The 24,667-nt window shown below is 39.3% G+C and overlaps 1 pseudogene; it reads left to right on the top strand.

Moving 5' to 3' along the window:
• Window positions 1-13,923: 13,923 nt before the first annotated feature.
• On the top strand, window positions 13,924-14,042 carry LOC120619816 (uncharacterized; annotated as a pseudogene).
• Window positions 14,043-24,667: the final 10,625 nt, after the last annotated feature.

Here is a 24,667-nt window from a genome sequence, read left to right as displayed (position 1 = left end):
AATTGAAACTGACAAGGAAGTAGATATCAATCATAAGATTACTTGAATGCAGTCCCTTAGACCGGAAGGGCATGGATCTGGTCCAATATTTAAGAATGAATTTAAATAATCAGAAATTATGAAGGAATGGAAAGAAAATGGAATGATCATCAAAATGTTTGAACATGCAAATAAAAAAAAAAAAAACTTTACCTGCTACATACTTCAGAGTTATTCAAATCCATATTTATAGAATGTCTACTACATACCTAACACAAGAGTCAGCTCAGGAGAAATATGCTAAACAACACAGACATGGTCTCCCTTCCATTACAGGGTTTACAGTTTTGCATTTACTGTGTGGCAGGCATTGGACTAGCAGACAAAAAACCAAAATGGCAACTCAAGAAATTTACGGTATAAAAGAGTAAGTCGAACACACACACAGACAAACACATATACACATTTACACTGGTCATAATAAACCACAAGAAAGTTAGGAATGAAATGTTAGAGGACTAAATGAAGAATGACTACTTGAGAGGAGCCTTAAAGCATCGACAAGATTTTTGACCAAAGGAAGATCGAGAAAAAGAACATTTTTTTGTGCAGAGATAACAATTAAAAACAGAATGGAAACGATGAGAGGATGACAATGACTTGCCTTAACCGAGTAACTACGAGGTGCCAGACACTGCACTAGGCCCTTCGTATGTTTCTTTACCCTCATCCTCAGAGTAACCCCTCAAAGCAGGTAGTATTACTTCTGTTTTATATATAAGAAAATAATTCTTCAAGGAGTTAAAAAACTTGCAAAGATGGCAAAAGAAGTGAGAAACAAGACTCATTCATATACATGCACTCAGTTTATTCAATAATATTTGTTGAGCAGCTACCATGTGACAGGCAGATCTGTCTTACATCAAAGTTTCTATCATTTTTCTCTACAACACCCTAAAAATTAATAACATGAATAAAGTTAGCACTAATTAAAAAAAAAAAAAAGCATGGACGAGAAGACAATGAGGACCATGGAAGAAAAGATAATATTTATAGCATGTTTTATGATTTGCAAAGCATTTTTACACACATTATGTAATTTGCTCTCCACAAAACAAGGGGAAAAAAGTAATGCCTATTAAATATGGAGTATTAAATGTCTAATCTTTCACCTTTATCCTAAATTCTTAAGATCTCCAATTCTTGAGTTTTCCCCAAGGTTTTTTATTTAGTCAGAAACTAGTTTTACTGTTTTTAAGAGAAAAGAATAAAAAAATAGCCTATAATTCCACTGTCTAAATAGCCCTTGTTAATTTTAATTTTTATTTTAAAATAATTTTAGACTTTAAAAAAATTAGCAAAAATAGTACAGAGTTCCTGTATTTCCTTCATTTGGATTCCCCTAATTTTAACAACTGACATAACCATAAGACAATTACCAAACCAGGAAATTATCATTGGTTCAATACTAATAACTGAGCTCCAGATCTTATTCAGATTTCGCCAGGTTTTCTCCTAATGTCATTTTTCTATTCCTGCATCCTACATCACATACAGTTGTTGTGTCTCTTCAGCTTTAAAGTCCTTTCCTCAGTCCACCCTGTATTTCCTGGGGCAAGGAAATACAGGATGAACCCAGAGCAGCTTTTCATGATTTTGACACTTTGGATGAGTAATGGTTAGTTATTTGCTACAATGTCTCTAAATTTGGGTTTGTCTAGTAATCTCTGATTGAAGGTTATATTTTTCAGGCATATTATAGAATACCACAAAGCAATGCTTGACCTTCTGAGGACATCATATCAGGAGAGACATAATAGGAACGTAGCTTATAACTTCTAATGATAAATTTGATCACTTGAGTATGGTCATGTCTGTTGACCTTCTCCACTGTAAAGTTACTATTTCTCCCTTTGTAATTCATAAATATATTGGGAGAGATACTTTGAGACTATGCTAATATGCTATTTCTCCTCAATGTTTGCCCACTGAATTTATTAGCATCCATCTATGGGATCATCCTTGCAACAATTATTACTGTCATGTTGCCTAGTGGTGATTTGGTGTTTCCTTCATTCCTTCTACATGTATTAATTGGAATTCTTCTGTAAAAAAAAAAAAAAGCTGTCATTTCTCCCCATTTAGTTATTGGATTATTTATATCAGGATAGACACCTAGATTTATTCTTTGGGTCATAATCCAATATTATTATTACTTATTAGTTGCTCAAATTGTCCACTATAGTCATAGGGAGTTCTGTTAGATTGACTTCTATTTCCTTTTGACGTAGCTTCATTTTTTATTTTTTTTTAGAACTTCTTGACTGTCTGATACTATAAGCTGCTCTGGGTTCATCCTGTATTTCCTTGCCCCAGCCCTAAATTAGTCATTTCTCCTCCAAGGAGCCCATATTTCTTTTATCGAAAATAAGATTTAGAAACCAAGGTCTAGGCACTAAATGTGTTCATTGTTCTTGGCCTTCTAAAGGTGTCCTAATCCTAATACCAAGCAGGGTGGATTCCCCCCAAACCACCAAGCAATGCTCAGGACACCAGCTGGATGTTCTACAATTCAGCTCAATTCCTACAGCATCTATCTGGAGATAATGCTAGATCCCACAGGTTAAGGGCTCAGGCTCACAAGACTTACCCCCGACATACACACTTCAGACACCAGTCGCATGCCCAGTTTGTCACCTATGCCTCTGACCAGACAGCTATCCATCAAAGGTTCCAACAATCGCCTTCTTCAGTTCGATGAATTTTCTAGCGTGATTCACAGAATTCAGAAAAACATTTTAGTTACCAGATTATGGATTTATTATAAAAGGACACAACTCAAGAACAGCCACGATAGAAGAGGTATCTAGGGAAAGGATATCGAGCTTCCATGCTCTCTTCAAGAGCACTGCTCCCCACAAGTCTCCGTGTGTTTACAAAGACCCACCAAGCACCCTTGAGGACTTGTAGTATTCTCAATCTGGGCCTCTAGAAGACGGGGTTGTCCTTCAGTGTTTACAAGAACTTTCTGAAGGCAACTGTGGGTAGATTGGTCCTATGGGACATAAACCTCTGTCCTCGTATAAATGAGGTGGGAAAACTGCATAGTGGATAATCGTATGGATAATCGTACAGTTTCTGAAGTTGAAAGAGCTGTGTACCCTTAGGTAAATTGCTTCCTGTCTCTGAGCTGCAATTTCCTCATTTGTAAGAAGGAATTAATTATATGTATAATTTATATGCATGTGTATGTAATTTATATATACATACGTATATACAAAAATACATCATTTACATTGTTGAAATAAATTTCTAGACCCAAGATAGGGCCACTCATGCCAGAGGTACCACATCAGCAAACCAAAACTTAGATAACTTTCATGTCTTGGTAAGTGCTCCACTTGGCCAAAAAGAAACTCAGTTTATCCAGTCAGTCAATCCCCAAACACCAAGCCAACCCTGGGCCTTCTCACCCCAAACCAGGTTCACTATGTGGCCCCGGGCAATCAGATAGTTTATATTTTTCTCTTCCTTGTTTTTTATTTTTTATCTCATAAAAGCTTTTTGCTTTCCTTCACCCCATTTCACAATTCTCCAAAAGTAAACAGTCCACTTTGTGAAGTATATTGGTTTATATCATCTAAATTGTCTTCTTTAATCATTTTAAACAATATATTATATACAATCTATGATATGTATCCCTATTTTCAAATGAGGAGATGGAATTATGTGCCAGCTCTTTGAAGTTTTTAGCATATAAAGCAGTCAGAAGATGCCAGCTATTCTTAGTACTATTATCTTTTAATTGCTATTCAAAAATACACAACAGTAGCAGATGTTGTTCCATAACTGAGAGTGTTTATTTTGTAAAAGGACAAAGAGTCATCATCTGAGTTAGAAAAAAAGGCAGAGAAAGAGAACTAACATTTACTATACCTCATGATAATTTAATGCCAACAATAACTCACTAAGGTCAATATTAATAAATTCATCTGTAAAACAAAGATAAGTAACCTTGGATAAGTAATCAAGACCAAGCAACTACTGAGTGACAAGGCTGGGTACAGATACAGATCTCACCATTAAAAAGAAATACTAGTATGTGAATTAGCTGTTTTAGAGATAGCCACTTGAGCTTCTAAAAAGTGTCTTGAATCATGATTTAGTAGCCCCAGAAAAGAACTCTAAAATATGACAAAATCTCTCCAGAGAGGAGGTCACATATAGAAGGGCAAAGTTGGCTTGGAACACCACCTGACTCCTGGGTAGAAACATTCATTGATAGAGTCTTCTTAGGTAAGGCAATCCCATATTCTGGATTTTCCAGGTCAGGATTTATCCCAAATATCTTGTGTCATTATCATCATATGCACTTCTGGGCTAGGTAAACAATCCCATAGTTCCAAGTTACTACAGAAGAATTCCTAAGAGTTTAGACTTGTCATCTCAAATTGGCAACCTGTCTTTCAAGGCCTACACACTCATTCTGTTTGGTAGACATTGCCAAATCGAATCTGAATGCTTTACAATGTTGCATGAAGCTCCCCATCCCACAGAGTCCCCATTCTTCCCTGTTACCTTAGATCAACCCTCTTCACCCATAGACTTTACATGCCCAGTCCCTAAATGAGAGTTTTTATGTTGGTCAGGCCCCACTCCAGATTGATTCACTCAGAATATCTGGGGTGGGGCCAGGATAAGGATTTTTTTAAAGGTTCCCTCTCTCCCCTAATTTGTCTAACGAACAACCAGTGTTAAATATCACTGGTCAAGGCCCTTCTCTCAACCCATCCATCAGCCTTCTCTTTCTCTTGTGTTTCTTTCATTCCTTTGTAGTGGGTTGAATAGTGTCCCCCCAAATCCATGTTCACCTGGAATCTCCAAATGCAACTTTATTTGGAAATAGAGTCTTTGCCGAGGGAATTAGTCAACGATCTCAAGATGAAGTCATCCTGAATTTAGGGTGGACTCTAAGCCCAATGACTGGTGTCCTTATGAGAAGAAAAGAAGACACATGGAAACACACAGGGAAGAAGGTGATGTGATGATGAAGACAAAGACTGGAGTGATGCAACTGTAAGTCAGTGAATCCCAAGATTTCCAGGAGCCACCACTAACTAGGAAGAAGCAAGGAAAGATCCTTCCCTAGAGCCTTCAGGAAATATGGCCCTGTTGTCACCCTGATTTCAGATTTTTACCTTCCAGAACTGTGAGAGAACAAATTTCTGTGTTTTAAGCCACCTAGTGTGTGGCAGTTTGCTGTGGCAGCCTAGGAAACTAATACACCCTCCCAATAACTCACATAATATATTCTGAGAATCGCTCAAATATCCTAAATGCCCGTAGATATCCTTGTACCTCCAGAAATAAACTAAAACTATCCTAATACTTAGAGCACCAAAAAGACTACAGAAAGGAAGTGACTGCTCAGAAGAGGCAAAGTCGGATAGACTTGAAGACCTAGGACATTCCAGGAGTCTGTGCAACCGGTTAGTGGGAAGGAATGCAGGCTTCTCTAATGCATTGTCTCATCACTTCATTGCCCCTCCATGAGCGGCAGTGGAGGGCATCACTTTTCTCTTTAGTGACAAAGACATTAAGAGAACGAACTTTTACTGTCAAGTTATTAAAGTCTTACTGCCTTGTTTCTAATTGTCTCCCCTCCTTACCATAGTCTCATCTTTCATAGTTGTTGTGACTTTCTTTTACTCCTGCTCTTTCTTCTTTTTACCCAGACAGACAGAGAAGCAGCTCAACATCTGCAAAGCTAGCCTTACTTCCCCCTGCATCCTCAAGCAACAGCGGCTTCCACAGTACAGCCATGTAAATGTTGGCCTCGGATCCATACATCTTCAAGCAAAGCTGGTCCCACACCAGAAGTCATAGCTGTGCCACCAGCAGTGATGTAAGGACCCAGGATACATTGGCCACCTCTTGGCTTTTCCAGCCCTCACTACTGCCTGTGCATCTTTGTGAAAGTCAAGGAACAACAAGCAAGTTTAATGATAAACACTCCCCAGCCATACCCCTCTCAGGCTCCTGCTATACTCATTCACGATTTGTACAATTCTTTCCTCACTGTGATTAAAAGACTCTCGGTATTTTCTCTCCTTAAACATCCAGTTTTATCTCTTCTTGTGAAATGATTTTATCATTTTTGTAAAAATAAAAATAATAAAATTCAGCTTTTCTTTAAAAAACAAAAAAAAATTCCAGTTCGCTGACTGGAAAACTAGTTCCCAAATATTTTCTACCAATTCAAAGCTGTGATGAGACAGAGTTACCAAGGAATAAATTTTTTGTTGTTTTCTTTTAAAACTACAGCTATCTGTTGGTTTAACTCTTTTCTTTTTGAATACTCTCCCAAAATATAATTTCTGCAGGAAGATAGTGATCTGAGCTAACCTAATATTGACTAGAGACGTGGGGGAGGGTCCTCCCAAGAATTCTGGAACTGGGTTGTATTTTAAATGTCTCTCACCCTTATTAGGAGCATTGGTTAAGAGTTAAAAACAGCAATAAGAATGGAGAACTCAGTGGGGAAGAGTAACTTTAACAGCTCTGCCATCTTCAATATTCAATAATACTTCACAGAAACGTTCCAGAACAAATGCCTCTACCTATAAGGTCCAAAAGCTTTTCTGCACATTTCAATCACCTTTGGAGCTTTTAACCCTTTTCCCATTTAGAATAGAAAAGTGCAGCTCACTGCCAGCATTAATTTAACATCATGCGTAGGAATGTTACGTTTTCCAGGATTTGACATTTTCAGTGATCGAGAATGGGTATATTTTGTAAATGGAAATACCACTACTAAAAACAGAATGCTATAAACAGAATGATGTCATTTGTTTCCCAAGACGATAGATATACTAGAGCGATGCGAAAATAATAATAAAAGTGAGATAGTTCATGGCAAACTTTGGGGGTAAGGTTAGGACTAATCCGCAAGTTATCTCGGGGTAAACACTGCAGCCACAAGGGCCACCAGCAAGGATTCTTAGGGCAAGTGGGAAATGGGTTAAGAACTCTGATGTCCAGCTCATCCCCCCAAAATTCGGATGCCCAGCTCATTTCAGTGGAAATGCCTGGGCATGGGAGTCAGGCTTTCACGATCATTAAACATCTCCAGGTTATTTTAATATACAGTAAAGTTTGGAATACAGAATGGTTACCAAAATGAGGAAATGTTCAGATCCTACCATGGCTCTGAGACTCTGCAAAATGGAAATAAGATTACCTCTTCCTCCAGTTCAGAAATAGATTTTCAAAGACAAGGGGCTTTGAGATTCTTAGAGAAAGACATTATGTAAATACAGGCTATTATTATTGCAAGTTGGCAGGTGTCTGGGACATATATTTCATTCTCTTTAATCATCCAAACGAGGCCAAATGTCCCAGGGATGTGGAGTCAGCCCATCATTATGTCTAATAGATACTGAAGATCCAAACACAGGTGTTGTGAGCAGCGGCAAGAGCGATCATGGAGTTCCTTTCTGCCACCGGGACAACCTCCAGCTGCACGTTTTATTGGCGACAAACCCCACTCCCACTGCCGTTCACTTCTGGCTCAGCGAGGTGCGTTGCAGAGCAAGTGGCCTTTTCTTACTGACTGCTAGGTATAAAAAGGAACAGACCTCCCCCTTTTCTCTCAGGCACATCTAGCCTCACCATGCAAAATGGGAGTTTAATATTAATCCACTCATCTGAGTCTAATTCAACATAAAACACACCCCAACTTAATGGCAAAGTCTAGAACTACTGATATGCCACACAGTAACCTCCTGAGTCTTGTTTTTTCTTCAGCAGTAACTACAGCAATAAAAGGTTGGAGGAGAGTATAAATATTTAAGGGCCAAAATAAATCTTTAAACGTTGAACAACCGGATTATGTGATAGGTAAACTGGAGACTGGTCCCGAGATGGCAGCTCGCTGAATAATGACAGAAACAGCAAAACCCCGGCCATTCCTCTCCTATCAGCACAGCATTAGTGTACGTCAGCTTGGTAATAGCTTAACTGGCTAGAGCCACCAGATGGTGTTTTTATGGCCCTATATAAACAGTATTAAGTCATTTTAACTCTTTCTCCATAACTCAGATTTCCAATCTAGGCTGCAGTTGTCCACCTCTCTCATCCTCTGAGATGCTCACGAGGAAGAATACGAACATTTATTAAGCACCCATTATGCACTAGACACTTCTCATAGGGATTTATTAGCCCCGGTTTACAGAGTACAGCTACTAAGGGCAGAGCCGAGATTTGAACTGATTATTTGATTTCACTTCACGGCTATGGCTCCTCCCACTATCGTCCCATCATTTGAACCTCTGCTTTCATTGCTTAAATGCACAAGTAGGGGAAAAAGAGCTAAAACTGTTTGCTAAATAACTGCCCTCATAATCCATGACTAATAGCATCCAAATAGGTATGATTTGTTTCTATTTGAAATTATTATGTAGGGTCTGTCACGTATTATTTGATATATCGATTATTCTTGCAGGAAGTATTATCTTTTCAGATATGAAACCTTTATCACTTGCTTCTTCAATAAAATTAATTTTACCATGCATTGTTTAATAAACTCCTATTTAAGCATTTCAGCATCTTACAACAGTGCTCAAAAAGGTAAAATCATCACTCTCATTCAAAATCATATATGACAAAGATTTTACTCAGCCCATTAATTAATGAGGGAACAAGCGAGATGATATAGAGCTAATTTAATAAATGAATGTTAAGGCTGCTGGATTACATACAAAATTGTAACTAATGTCTTACAGGGTAATAACCCATAACCTCTTGGCTTATAGCTTTCAATAGACAGGTATTATTTGCATCTTAACTGGACAAAAACTGTCAGGTTAACTTGTGCCTCCATAGAGTAAAACAGGCCAATCAATAATAGAAAGTCAAGACCAGACCTGGGCTTAAACATGCAGTGATATCTTTTGCTTATTTCCAAGTTTGGGTAATATTTCTGACAGTGTTTAAGATACCGAAGTAGAAGAGATATGAATAGCCAGTGACTAAGAAGATCTAATCATTGTCTGCAAAGCCCTATAGTAAAGTTTCAGGGTATAAAACTTGGATACATTCATAACTTGAAAAGTACCTACAGGCATGCCTCGTTGCATAGGGCTTCATTTTATTGCACTTCACAGTTGCTGCAATTTTTACAAATAGAAGGCAAGACCCTCCACAGCAAAAAGATTACGACTTGCTTTATTGCAATACTCGCTTTATTACAGTGGTCTGGAACCTAAACCACAATATCTCCAAGGCATGCTTGAATAAGTAATCGGGTGATAATGTAGTGTAAATTGGGCACATTTGTGCTAAAATAAATCAAGGTGAGAGGAAGATTATTATAAGCTGAGTTAATGAAGGAAAGAAGGCATCTTAGAAAAAGAAGGTAAAATCATCTCAGACCTTGAGATGACACTGGTAGAAACTGTAGGATGTGGTTTAATGAAGAAGAGTGATCCAGATCAGTGTGAGAGTAAAGGTAGGCACAGAGATGAATCTGTTCAACGTTGATTTGCAACCTTGGCAGCCTACTTACAACCTGATTGATTCTGCCAAAGTCACAGGTTAGGCCAGAGTGCCTGAGGTGGAAACACGGCCTGGGGCATCTTATGTCATGTTTGCATCTCCTAAACTTGGGAACATGGACTTAGTATTGAATATTGTACCTGTCAACTGAAGTTCTTCAAAATCAGAAAGGAGCTCATATGCTCACATTTGTCATTTCACATGTTAATGCAACCCTCATGTAGCCTTTCCACCTCAGTATACATCTGTACCTCTTGGTCAGTATCACCAGATGAGATTTTTTAAATATTCAGCACCTTCTCCATACACTCTATCTCTTCAATCTTGCTGTTATCAGGAGGTTTATAGATACAAAAACGGCCATGGCATGGAGTATTTAATGTGACAGATGCTTCTCGCATCTCTGAATGCCCTTGCTGCCTATCCTGGTACTGTGGTTAACCCCAGCTGGCACCCTCAATAAAAGAAAATATTTCAGTGACACAAGAAGTATCCAGGTTAATAGCAGAAAATTTGCACCTGTTTTCCCCACATAACCAAAGTGCTCAATAAACGTCACACACAGAAATCCTTTAACCTGTTACGAAAACTCAGTCAGCAGAAGCAAATGGTTGCCTTTAGACAGAGCCCAGCACGAAGCAGGAAAATGTATTCCCAATACCTAGAGATTTAGCTGGTGTGAAGCACAGCGTTTGGGCACAGGATGACAGATACCAGAAGACAAGTTTTTGACAAGAGTCATGAATGGTCTGCATTCTCTGTGAGACAATGAAAACTGTTTAACTCTGACCTGACGATAGCTACAAACTTTTTCTACTTGCAAATCATTGCCAGTTTAATGCCACCCTCACCAGAAGTCATCGGCACTCCATGCTGGACACTGCATCTCAATTCTGTGGTTTGTCACACTGACTGAGTTTGTCACAATGACACCAACAGACTTAAAAATACGTCAAGCAGAAAAATATGAACCAGCATGAGCAATTTCTAGGAACACAAATTTAGGCTCAAAAGAATTGAATGGTGAAGGATGAAAACAGAATTAAGAAATTCTATTTTCACACTAATAATAGTACACAGCACCATATGTACAGAATGCATGAACACTGAAACCCACAGCTGATTATCCAGTGTCACCATATCTTCAGAAGAGAGGCATCAAAATATCTGGATGACTGACTGGCCTGGATTTCATCCAAACATGTCACTTTGAAAATCAGATTTTCAAAGAAAATGATATTTCAGGAGCTCTTCAAAGGCTGGAAAGAAAAAAATAAGACTAACATCCGCAAAGCAATAGTGTAAAGCAGCATTCTTGGATGTTTGATAGGGAATTTATGAGTCGGAGGACTTCAGAGGACGAGGCAACAGGGAGGCATTCTAGGCTCAGGAATGACAGGCCAGCAGGAGGTTTGCAAGTTGGAGTCCAATTGTCAGATTAATTAATGTTTATATCAGTGCAAATAATAAAGCCACCATTGTCAGGTCCTGTTCCTTGTCCAAGGGCACAATGGTCCTTACTGAACAAAAGGAAAACAGAAAGGCCAGAGGTGGGATCTGCATACACCTTGCCCTGAGTGCCTTTCCAAGGTGGACATTTAGAAATAACCAGTGGAGAAGTTGAGAGAAGGTGGGGAAAGGAACATGGCACAAGCGCAGACCTGGTCCGTGGTACCCCCGCTGCTATTGCCAGGGCAGAAGTAAGCCAATCACCCCTCTGACAGAGCAGTCTCCATGCGTACCCATACATACACACACCTTACACACCATACACTTTAAGTTTATGGGTTTCAGTCCCAAGCAAGAAGAGCGAAGTGGGGAGAGGTGACACTTGTGGACATTTTTAATTTTTCTGGATATCCACATTCCAGGCCCTTCACTTCCTAGTATATGAGAAGGAAGTATATACAAAGCCCCTATAGTATCATAGATAATACCCCCACAACTGAAGGAGCCAGATCCTCTCTCCATCCTGCCCCTTCATGACCCAAAGTAAACAAATGACCTGGGCTAGGTCGATTGGGTGCTGTCTCCCAAAATGTAGACTCTTGAGAGATGGCACAAAGATGTAGGAATAGTAAAAGTCATTCTTTATAGCAAAAGTAGTAGCATGCCCCAGCCTTCCAAGAACCATTCCTAGCAGCCGCTCTCCATGCCCCAGCTCCCATTTACCCAAAAAGATGCTGGTATCCTCCCAATAAACATCCTTTTGCCTGCATTAGCCAGAGTTGGTTTCTGCAACGAAGAATCCTATCATTACAGATTCTAGAGTCTGCTACACAGACTCCTCCTGAACCTTGCTCAGCCTTCCAAGAACCATTCCTAGCAGCATCTCTCCATGCCCCAGCTCCCACTTACCCACTAGGAGCTACATCATGCAAACAACATGCTCCCTAAGTTCTCCCTTTGGATTTCTTTGCCTTCCAATTCCTTTTCCGATGTACTTAATGCCCAAGAGATTTCTATGAAATGATACCACCTGCTCCAAATAGTCTAGCAACATAGAATTCTTAGTGGAATGATCTGAATACTCTAGGAGACACCAAGGAGTTTACAACTGGACAAAATGCAAATGTTTCAGTGCTTTAAATTCAGTGCATTCTCATAATATATCCAAAGCTATTTTAGTTAGGTTTTCAAGGAATCTAGCTTCTATTTGTCAGGTTTATGGTGTTGCCGCTTCTCTCTCTCACTGAGGTGTTCAGTCTTAATTGGATAGTGAGTGTAAAGTGCTTTGACAGCATCAGATGAAAGTGCTAGAGAAATCTCTAGGGAATTTCTTCATTTTGGGGGGCTCAAAACACACAAGAAAATTAGAAAGCTTTAACAATCGAGCTAAGGTTTACAAGTAAACTTTTTGGGGTTTTTATGCATCTGTGTGTGGTATGGCAAAAAAGTTAAATTTTTTTTTTTTTAATTTTTATTCTCCTAACTGTAAATGAAAGAGCCAGGTCGAAAGCCCCGGCAGGACACACTAAAGTTCTCCATGATGGGTCTGTGGGATGTCAGTAATCAAATTACCGTCTGTGGACCTAGAATCTTTTGAGCAAAGTGGAAACCTGCCTAGACTCACGTATTTAGTTAACATTTTCAAAGGGAAATCTGGGATTTAAATTTCAGCTGAGTTATGAAAGGACACACCCCTTAAAGTACACATCTCCTGAGTAGAGGATCCCTTCCCTCAGATTCAAACATAATATTCGTTTGTGTTTTAGGATTTGGATTCAGAGATAATTTAATTACATCTCAGGAAGCCAAATCCTCTGATTTGAGGAAGACAAATGCTGGTAAACAGCAGTACGCATAGATCAAAAGCCTTTTCATTCAGAATGAAAGGATGTGTGTGGAAGCAGCACTCTCCACTGTGGAGCCAAGTTCCACAGTGACACATGCATTGCCCCAGGGAGTGAGGCAGATGTTGACCCTAGAGGTGTGTGCAAGTACCAGACTGGTGTGTTTGACTGACTGAGGGTGAGAGCAGATCAGAGTAAAGAGAAACCCAGCAGGCCTGCAGCTCTGCAGCTCTGCCCTAGAATCTGAACCAATACAATAGCCACCTCTCTAGGGAAGCTTTCTAAAATGCAAAACTCACCCTCCCCTCAAACTGTTCACAGGTAGCCTTTTTTCATTTCTTATCTTGAAGAAAAAGTTGGCTTCAGAAACAAAACGAACCAAAATCTTTGATTTCCATAGCTGAAAACAATTCCAAAGAACTTACCCAGGGAAACTGAAAAAATATATGTGCAGTACATATTTGGAAATAAACATGTTAATCTCCTTTAAAAACTGCCATGTATTTTTATAAGAAAAACAAATTTATTTGTTAATGTAAAATAAAGCATCAGTTCAAAACAATAGGGAAAAGATAGAGCTAGACAACTGGTTAATCTTTGGATAAAATAATTCCGGATCCCTATACGACTCATTGTACCAAAATAAGTTCCGGATGGATTGAGCATTTAAATATAGTTAAATATATTTGTAAAAAAAAAAAAAGTGAATTTTATTTATACTTTTAAATAGCAAAATCCTTTCTAGATATGACATAAAATTCAGGAGTATAATAGAAAACATTGATAAATTTAACTACATAAAATGTTAGAATTCTTTAAGACAAAAATGTCATAATCAAAGTCAAAAAATAAGTGACAAACTGACATTTTTCTAACAAATATAACAAAGAAGGAATGTCATAAATAAATTGAGATTCCTTACAAGTTTATTTTAAAAAGAAAGAGAAACAATTCAATAAGATCAGTAAGAGACCTAAACGAGTAGTTCACAGAAAACAAAATAAAATAAAATAGCCCCTAAATGCAGGAAAGGTTGAAACTCACCCATAATTAAAGAAGTATAAATCTGTACTAAAAAAAAAAAAATGAGTTAGTTTTCTATGGCCATGCCACCCTGAACATGCCCGATCTCATCTGATCTCGGAAGCTAAGCACGATTAGGCCTGGTTAGTACTTGGATGGGAGACCACCTAGGAAGACCAGGTACTGTAGCCTTTTAAAAAAAAAAATGAGTTAGTTTCTCCTATTTTTCTGACAAAGATAAAAGCATTTGCTAATCCTCAGTGTTACCACAGACGTAAAGGAACGGGAACTCACATACGCTACTGGTGAGAGAGTGAATTGGTGTAATTTTTGAAAGGCAACTGGCAACATCTAATAAACTTATACCTCTAGAAATACATGCCACAGCTATACAAATATAAACATAAATCAATATTTGTTATTCATAACAATCGAGATTCTGGCGACATTTCGTACACCCATCCATAGGGAACTGGTTAAATAAATTATGGAAAAACTATACAACGGACTGCAGCTATTTTAAAATCTGGGCTATCTCTATTTACACTACTATAAAAAAATGTTTAAGACAGATACTTAACTACGAAAAGGCTAGCTGCAGAGATGTGGGTGTAGTATGATCTCATCTGTGAAAATAAAAAAAATGTACTTGAGATTCAGACACATTGGATATCTCTGAAAAGGGACACAGAGTTTCCAAAAACTTCCAATATGATTTTTCTCTTCACAATAGGAATTTCATTTTTATTTTTACCCTTTTGTATGCTTTTAATTTTTACTGTGAACTGGCTTGACTTTTACAATGAAAATCTGGTTTTCGAAAATAAAAATAGAAACTCATGTGCCACTTAAAATTAATTAAATCAAAAGTTTTACTCAACAAATACATACTGAGGGTGACTATTTACCAGACTGAAGATATAAAGATGTCTACAATGTAAGCCCTGCCCACCAGGAGCTTATCTTATGTCTAGGGAAGCCAAGAGAGAGCCAGGCACCAAAATAAGTAACTGCCCACCTAGATGAGTGTGGTAGGAAAGACCCCATCCTTGGAGATACCCAATGCTCTCCCAAGCAGGACGCCAAAGAAGCCAAACCTGGACTCGCACAACCAACAGACTTTCCTGTAATCTCAGACACCAGAATAAAAACCCCACTAGGAGACAGGGCCTTCATAACTTCCCCAGGAACTGGAATATAGTCCTCCTTTGAAAGGCCATTGTCAATCACTCGATGAAACATTAACCTCTGGAACTCATCTCTCAGATGGCCTGGGTCAAGGGATCCAGCTTGCAAATATGATGAGCCCACTCTCCACAGGAACTGCAGGTCTAGTTAAGCCTTAGAGAAGGAGCAATTACGAGGAAGAGGGAGAGCGAATGCCTGAGGCTTTCATGATGGGCAGAGGCTTCTCTGCTATGGCTATGTAACAAGTATTATTTGCAAAGCGTCATTGACCCTTCCTCCAAATCCCGCTTTAATGCTAATGCCCAGCTTGTCAAAAAAAGCTTGTTTGATGGCTGCACGGAGAGTTCAGAGGTGGAGTGATTTCCCAGTGCCCCACACTTCCGAATGGCGGGACTCAAAGTCTGCATTTTTCCCCACACGGCCCCGCTGTCAGAAGGAAAGGCCGAGGTCAAGGAACAATCCGACATCTAAAGACTAACAGGCCCTTCAGAGCCCAGGGCCCCATGTCGTCTTTCCACCTGCAGCTCCTGGTGAAGATCCGCCAACAGGACTAATGAGTTGGCACAGTCTAATCCCACCAGGAATATGGCCTTAAGCAGAGATCCAAATCAAAAGGTTCCACACACAGGGGCAGAAATTAAAGATGAGAAAAGTTCCACTAGGCTGGGCAGAGGAGAATGTCAGTACCCCTCATCTGCAACCCAAAGTGATTTTAGCTTTCATGAACAAGTGTGGACTCTTCCCCTTCAAACTATGTGTAATCTCAACAGAGGGGCCCTCTGTACATGCATAGAATGGAACAGCCCCACCACCTTCACAACTGCTACTCAGAGAGCCTCATAGAACTACTGTGAATGCCACAAATCAAGTGGGAAGGAGATGATGGGGACATTCTCACCACTTTCCACAGGGAGAAAAAGCCCCTGGGCAGGTCAGGGTTGAGGACTGGACAGAGAGAGTCAGAGACCTGGTCTTCTGTACCAACACGGCAAGACCTCAGAAAAATCACAACCTCTCTGGGACACAGTGACCTTATCTAGAAAATACTGCCTACTACACAAGTTATCAGGGTTGTGGGGGTTCATAAAGAGCCACCCCAAGATTTATTAGACCCACCAGAATAAACTTGAGGGTAGAAGCAAGTTTGTTCCTCCCCCACAGAGTAAACTAAGGCAACACTAGTAAATGAGCTTCATTAATGGAATTTCGCATTAACACGTACCCCGCTGGTCCCAGGTAGCTGATTCCTACCTTCCCTACTCCAGGAAAAAGGAGCAAAGCTCCCTGGGATACATCACCTCATAGTCCAGAAATGGAGAAATACAGGATGATATCATACTGCAGAACTTCTGTGCGATGGGTGATCAAATTTCATATATATTTTTAACTTTTGAGGAGGCTCAGCAGACACAAAAAAAGAGACTTATTTCACATTTATCCTCCAAAACGGAGTAGATAAATTACGCGATTATTATTTTGTGTTTTTACAGAAAATGCCAAGGAAAGAGGAATGTTAGTGGGATAAGACGCTATAACAGTGTGATGCTTCTAAGAGCCTCAGGAAGCTATTCTGGCACTCGCTGTCTCAGTTTCCTCATCTGTAATAGCTGCTGCTTCATAAGGTCATTGGAAGCACTTAGATAATGCCAAGTACCTAAGAAGCACTGGATACCTGCTCTATTGTCAGTGGCCACATTTTGTGCTGGAGGAAATGAGGCAGAGATAACTTCCTTTTTCAGAAAGTGGAGCGGTTTCCTGAGAAAGGCTGATTCCCAGTCTCTGGATCTCTCTCAAGTCTACCCCTTTCTTTCATTTTCTATAACACAGGGACAAAACCTCCTTACTGGCCTCCTGCCTCCTTATTCTGCTCCAATCCTTCATTACTGTCTACTTCTCAAGAATCAGGTCAAACCTTACATTTTCCAAAATGTACTTCATTTCCACTTAACATTTATAAACTCAGTTTGGGCCCCTCCCAAAGGCCTCTTCAACTCTCAGGTCCCACCTACTCAGGCCCCTCCTACTCTCAGATCTCATCCACTCTCAGGTCCCTCCTATGGTCAGGCTCTGCCCATTCATAGGCCCCTCCCACTATTGGGCTCCTCCTACTTGCAGGAGTAGCTGCACTCTGAACCAAGGTGACAACATGACAAAGCCAGTTCGTGTTGGAAATCCACCAGTCCTCGGTAGGATGGAGCTTGACCTCCCCCAGTCACTAACGGGAAGACTGCTCCATCTCTAAGTCTGAGCCGTATTAACAGTACGGTCCAGGATGACTGTCCCCATCTCAGTCCTGCTCGTTTCTTACTGCCTTGCTCCAGTGCAAGGTGAAGATCGGTCTTGCTTGTCCTTCCTGCCGGCCCTCCAGTCTTCACACCTCCACAAGAATGAGGAACACTCTTTAACAATAACCGATTCTAAATTAACACACAGCAAAGAAGCATTTCTCTAAGAGATGCAAGTCTTCTGAGATGCAAGAAGCCAAAAACATAAATATTCAGTCTAGTTCCTTACCGTCACAGCCTCTCAAACACATTTTCTGATTATGATGTGCATTACATTTGGGTTCTTTCCAGAACAAAGAAACAGGCTGCTTCAGAAGTATACTCCAGTCTTTATTTCATGCAAGAGAGAAAACTGCTTGCAGCTCTGAAATGCAGGTTTATCAGCTTTTGTCACTCCCCTCCAGATTTTGAAAATCTTAGGGCCAGGTTTTAGCCAAGCATCAGACTCAGAGTACTTGGTGCTTCTCCTCCTTCCAGCCTTCTCTGCTGGAAGGAAGCACTGAGCTCAGGAATGGAAACTCACACCTGACATTATTGCAAAAGAATATCTATTTTCTTCCCCCACACCACCTGCTCCATAGATCCTTGTGGTTTTTTTTCTCTGCAACCAATAATTGAACTTTCTCAAAAATCCCTACCCATCTTCTTCAGCTGGGACTTCCTATTTCATCCTACTTTGGAGAACCAAGAAGTATGTGATGATAATATATGGTGGCTTTTGGCGTTTCCAGACATTAAGAAGGGCAAAGGCTCCCTGAACCTGAAAGCAAAATGCCTTATAGAAATGTCCAATCTCTCTCTAAGGCAGGTTCTTATTTTGACACAAATTATATAGAAAGAGGAGAGGAAGTCCCTGAAAAACAAATGAGCAACTTTTTTAAAAGCTTTCAGAATCAAATGTAAAATTCATTAAGAAAAGTAATGGAAATTTTATGGCTGATGCACAGATAAATTTATTGCTGCCTCTTAATTCATCAAGCACACATACAAGAGTATATACCAAATTAATTGGAACTAACAGCCTCTTAGAAACTCTAACCAGCTGCAGACTCAAAGTAAACTAGTTGGAACAAAACAAAGAACCTCTCCTCCTTCTCCTAGGCCCTGATTGAATTAAAAGTTAAACTTTCTCGACTCCAAAAATGTTGAACAATTTTGTTCTTCCTTGACTGCCAAGCCCACCTGCTGTTCAGGCCCAAGCAGGGTCAGAACTAGATACAAAGGAGGTTTCTCTGGCTACTGGGAACCCCAATTATATTTCACCATAGCTAAAAGACACAATCGAAGAATTCTTGAAAAGAAAGACTTAATAACACTGATGCTAGATGTTGATCGGGTCCAGGTGCACGGGTTAGAATCTAACTGTTAGATGAAAGAGAGTTGAAGTTGAACCATTCACTTCCCATTATATTCTAGGATAACTTGGACTGAACACTCTTAACTTCTTTAAGTTAATGCACTAGTTCTTAGACACAGTTTCCAAACAGGGAATCCAATAGATCCAACAAGAGAATGAGAGAGACTCTATATGTCACTATAATTATTTGTTTAAAAAAAGAACATGGAGGCCACATGCTCCTAAAGACAAGTCAGCACTACCTACCTTACCCTAAAATATATTCTTGTTAGACAGTTGTAAATATTATTTTATTTGTGAATATTAAGTATTCATAATTGGCCATTTAATATTAATTTTATAACTAAAAAGTAACATTGCTGAGGGCTTAGTTTATGCACGGCACCATGCTAAGCATTATACATATATTACCTCATTTAACCATCATAACAACCTGATGACATCAGTACTGTTATAATTCCCATTTGAAAAATGAGGAAACTGTAACTCAGAGAAGTAACTTATCCAAGGTCAGACAGCTAACAAATCTGTTTCGACCCAAAGTTAAGCTGCAAAAGCTCAATCATCAAATGATGGCCTGATAGCTAAAAGTTGAAGACAGAACCCTATAGGTTTTGCTCCTCAGAGAGAGCACAGAGAATTTGAGTAAGCCAACAGAGAAGCTTTATTTTAATAACCACATATAGAAGGTGGTTGGTCAGAAAGTGATAAGACTGATTTTGATCCTTCCATTTGGGGCACCCAATCTGAACTCTGAGGCTTTCACTTCTACAGTAGCTGCCTTGAAATTCACCCACATGGAGAGGGAGGAAAATTTCCACATGGTTCTACAAAGTACTCATTTGAGGTTATACATCTAAGAAAGTGAATATAATACAGAAATTAACAACTCCTTATTTACATTATTAGAAGTACTCATTAGTTATTGTGGGAGGGGAAGTCTTCTGAGAAAAACAACTCCCTAATTGAATTGCCTATTCCCTTTGTCCCTCCCCATATGGGAAGGTCTCAGACAACTTCCAGAAGACATGGTTAGGACAGCGACAATCTAAGTTAGTATTGTCCATGGTCTCAGGCAGCCTGTTAAAGTCTGAGAAGCCTTTCCCAAAAAGGGATAAAAATGAAGAAATCCTGAATGAGAAGTTATTTTTACTTGCACAATGTTTTTCATTTATCCGTACGATAAACATTTGCTGCTCATCTTCTATATGTAGGCTCAAGGAAAGATCTAGAGACTTAAAAATGAATAATCATAAGTGATTTAAATGAAGAGTGGTGATTCGAATAAGAAATTATAGTCATTTTAAATAAGGAGCTTCAGGGCTGGAATACAAAGGTAAAAGCTTAGTTTTGTCTATACCTTTACAAAGATATAACATATCTAATTAGGTCTCTGGAGAACTGATACATTTAGATTTGCAGTGTTTTTTGTATTTGTTTGTTTTAATTGTGTTCTTGGATGACTGCTTAATTAGCCACTTGTAGGGAGCAGGAAGAAAGCAAATGAATACTGAGTTTTAGTGGTATTTTTGGCAGGGCCTCTATATCAGATAAAAATTCGTTTTCCTGTATGTATAACAATCTAATTAATAGTTACTTAAACATGTAAGGTATATGTCTCACATAAAAAGAAGGCTAAAACAATTTCTAGGACTGGCAAAGAAGCCAAAACTGTCATCAGATACCAAATCTTCTATCGTTTTCTCTGGCATCCTCAGCATACTGGCCTTCATCTTCATGCCATTTCCTTCCTGGTTGCCAAGTGGCTGCCACATCACAGCCATCATGTTTGAGTTCCAGAAAGGAATATGAAAAAAAAGGAAGAAGAGACATCAGCAGACTTCGGCTTATATTTCAATAGCCAACACTACCCCATGGCTACAGCTGACTTCAGGCAAGACTAGAAAATCAATGTTTTTTGTTGTCGTTTTAACGGTCTCTTTAATAGAGACAGAAAAGAGAAAGAGGTTGGAAATGAAAGGTTAGTTAAGAGTGTCCACAACTCTTCTCAGTGTTTTTCTGAGCTCTGCTTCATGGTGCCCAACTAAGAGAACTCAAACATCCTCACAAGTCCTCTTTATTTATAAGTCCTGTGCCAAGCATCTTCTGACTTTACAACTCATGCTGAGTTTTACTTCCTGGGCTATTACCAAGGAAGATGTCTTTAATTACTATTATTTTCCATCAATTCATTTAGGATCCCATTGTCAATAGCTTTTTTTAAAAAAAGAGTCTGCTCTAATTAAACAAATAGCTATCATTTGAAAGAGTCTGCGTATTTTTTTCCTTTCCAAGTAATTTGCTTACATTTAAACTGTGCTTATGTAGTGCTGTCTTAATTATCAAGTCATTAAAGACACTGATATGGCCCTTGGAAACATTTTCTTCTGCTTTGGGGCACTGGCAGTTTCTTTTACCCGACAGAATCAAACTCCAGAGGACTATTAATCAGACTTCTCATCTCATAAAAAAAAAAAAAAAAAAAAAAGGCACAACCAGCAGGGCAGCAGTGTTGGTGGGACATAGCCAACATTCCTTGGGCTCTGTAAACAAGACTCAAACAACAGGTACAGCCATAGGAGGTTCTGGATGCCCCAACCTGCAACATGGCTCTTGCTGTCTGATCCTATGCCTGCCTTACACTGTGGTGTAGTTTAAAAAGTGTGTGTGTTGGGGGGGCGGGGGGGGCCGCAATCTAGAATCCAATAGATCCAGGTTTAAGTTTCCTCACCAGTACTTAACTAGTATGACCTTCTTCAAATCACTTCTGGGTATGTATTCGAAGAAACTCATTCTTTCTGAGCCTCAGTTTCTCTATGTACAGTATGAGGATGGGACCTATCACAGAGTGAACGTGAAGAACATTTGGCCCACAATTAAGTCTCATGTTTAGTTTGTTTACACTGTCTTCGAATAAAATCTGTGTGTGTGTAAACACACAAATATATTTTTTTCAAGATTTTTAAAAATATCTATATTTTTTATATGCTTTTCTGGCATTTCTCCAGTCTTTTGTACACTAGCAGCCTTCGATGTATCCTGGACCTCTCCTGACCCAGACCATGATGACAATAATTCCTTCACGTCCAAGAGTTTCTTTCATCAATTCACAAGGAGTATTAGAAAACATAAGACTTGTTTCAAACTACCCATTCTATCTTTCTTCTCTTTATTTCTTATTGGCAGGCCCCACATGCAGCTCTCCCCTTGGGCCTTTCCATTGCAGCCTTTCTGTAGTCCCTGGAATCCCTAGAACTCTTTTATCATATGTCTGGCTCTCAAATTGGATATTCACAGGGCCTGTCATTCCCAGAACAGATACTTGGTGTGGCCTCAGAATGTTCTCCTTCATAAACTATCTCCATGGATGGCCTTGACAGCATCTTTCCAAGACCTAGAACTTGACTCTAGACTCTCTCTCCTGTTCTGGATAAGGTATCTAGCAAAGTCACGGGCATACAGCACACAATCATTGCTAGGTTTTCCCCTCTTCTACCTATATGTTTCTTCTAGTATGAAATCTTCTCGGGAAGCTGAGACTTTATCGAGTGTTTCATTTAATTAGAAATAACTTTTGAGTGCCTACAAAGTGCAGAGCACTTTGCTAGATTCTAAAATAAGGAAGAAAAGAAGAAAGCTACAAAGAAATTTAAAATGTAGCCCCTTGACCTCTGGGACAACATCAAGCCTAACAACATTTACATCGAAGTGGTACCAGAAAAAAAAGAGAGAGAGATCAAGGAATTGAAAACCTATTTGAAGAAATAATAATGGAAAAATTCCCCAACCTTGCAAAGAAAATAGACATACAAATCCAGGAAGCACAGAGAGTCCCTAACGAGATGAACCCAAAGAAAGAGGCTCACCCCAAGACACATCATCATTAAAATGCCAAAGGTTAAAGATAAACACAATCTTAAAATCAGCAAGAGAAAAGCAATTAGTTAGCTACAAGGATGCTTCCATAAGGCTGTCAGCTGATTTTTCAACAGAAACTTTGCAGGTCAGAAGAGACTGGACGTACAACCTGATTACTCTACCCAGCAAAGCTATCATTTAGAATCAAAGAACAGATAAAGAGCTTCCCAGACAAGAAAAAACTAAAGGAGTTCATCACCACCAAGCCAGTATTACAAGAAATGTTAAAGGGGCTTCTTTAAGAAGAAGAAATATATATATATATCAAAAATATGAATGAAATGGCAATAACTACATATCTATCAACAATTGCTTTAAATGTAAATGGATTAAATGCTCCAATCAAAAGACATATGTTGGCTAAATGGATAAGAAAATAAAACCCTCACATATGTTTGCCTATGAGAGACTCACCTCAGAGCAAAAGACTCACACAGACTAAAAGTAATGGAAAAAAATATTTCATGAAAATGAAAAGAAAAAAATATTGGGGTAACAATTCTTATACCAGAGAAAACAGACTTTAAAACAAAAGCTACCACAAGTGACAAAGAAAGACCCAGTTATTCCACTTCTGGGTATGTGTTGGAAGAAACTCAAAACACTACTTTGAAGGGACATGTGAATCCATATGTTCACTGCAGCATTCTCTGCAATAGCCACAGTACGGAGGCAACCTGGGTGTCCATCAGTGATGAATGGACAAAGAAGAGGTGGTACACCAATGGACATGAGGGTATATTGTGCTAAGTGGAGTAAGTCAGACAAAGACAAATACCATATGATTTCACTTACATGTGGAATCTAAAGAACAAAATAAACACACAAAACAGGAACAAACTCATAGCTACGGAGAATATTTTGATGGTTGCCATATGGGAGGGAGTCAAGGGGATAAGTGAAAAAGGGGAAGGGATTAAGAAGTACAAATTGGTAGTTACAAGCATGGAGATATAAAGTATAGCATAAGGAATATTACAAAAACTATGTATGGTGTCAGATTGGGTACTAGATTTATCAGGGTGATCACTTAATAAGTTAACTAAATATCTGATCACTATGTTGTACACCTGAAACTAAGATAATATTGTATGTCAACTGTAATTAGAAAAAAATTGTTCAACAAATAAATGAGTAAATAAAATGTAGCCCCTTGCCCTTCCAGATTTATAATCTAGTTGAATCTAGAACAGAGAAACGTCTTAGGTCCCTTCACCATAAAAGCTTGCTAAATGAATAAAAGATATATATACAATGAAAAGCTAAAAAGTTACTGTCAAGGTTTTGATGTGGTTTAAGATGCTATTGTCAGAGGCACCTAGGAATGTCAAAATCCTGCCCTAGCAAGCCTCCCTCCCTCACTGTGAGGGCTCTCACACAAGGGACAATGACATAAGAACTGAAGAACTGGGCTATTTTTAATTACCTGGAATCGTACTCTAAACTCCTGTCATGGGCTAGTTGATAACCTGGTTGGTGCATGTGTTCTGCTTAAAACAGGTTTTGGCCATCTTCCTAAGCCTAAACCCAAATCGGGATTGTACCATCCTCTGACTGGAGACATCATACAGGCGAGGCGCACACTGAACACCCACAGGAGAGAGGAAGAGAGACAGTACAGCTGGCCGGATCATTTGAGGGCCGCCTGTCCAAGCTCTGGTTAAGTTAGGTCACTGAAGGAAACACAATTCCTACATGTGAGGCTTTTTAACACGCAGCTGCCCTGACCACTAAACATGACCTAAGTAATGGATGGAAATTTCATCTCTCTTCCCCCTATGCTGCTAAGCAACAATATCTCATTAGTGGATAAGAAAGAAGATGGCAGACAGAAAATGCAATAACACTCAAAGAAGAGTGAATTCATTTTGGGCCAGAATAATAAAAGAGGAAACAGGATATTATTTGATGGACTTGCTTTTGTCTTAAACATGGAAGAGTCGCTCCATGTCAAGTAAGGCCAGCGATGAATTCGCTCCTCCTGTTCCTTCCGCTGAACCTCCTGGGCATTCTTATAAGGGAGTTTGCTGTGCACTACTTCTCACCCCTTACAATCTCAGTGAACGCGG

Source organism: Pteropus medius, unplaced genomic scaffold (assembly GCF_902729225.1).
Source record: "Pteropus medius unplaced genomic scaffold, Ma_sr-lr_union100, whole genome shotgun sequence".
In the NCBI taxonomy this organism is placed as follows: domain Eukaryota; kingdom Metazoa; phylum Chordata; class Mammalia; order Chiroptera; family Pteropodidae; genus Pteropus; species Pteropus medius.
This window is presented reverse-complemented; position numbering and strand designations above follow the sequence as displayed.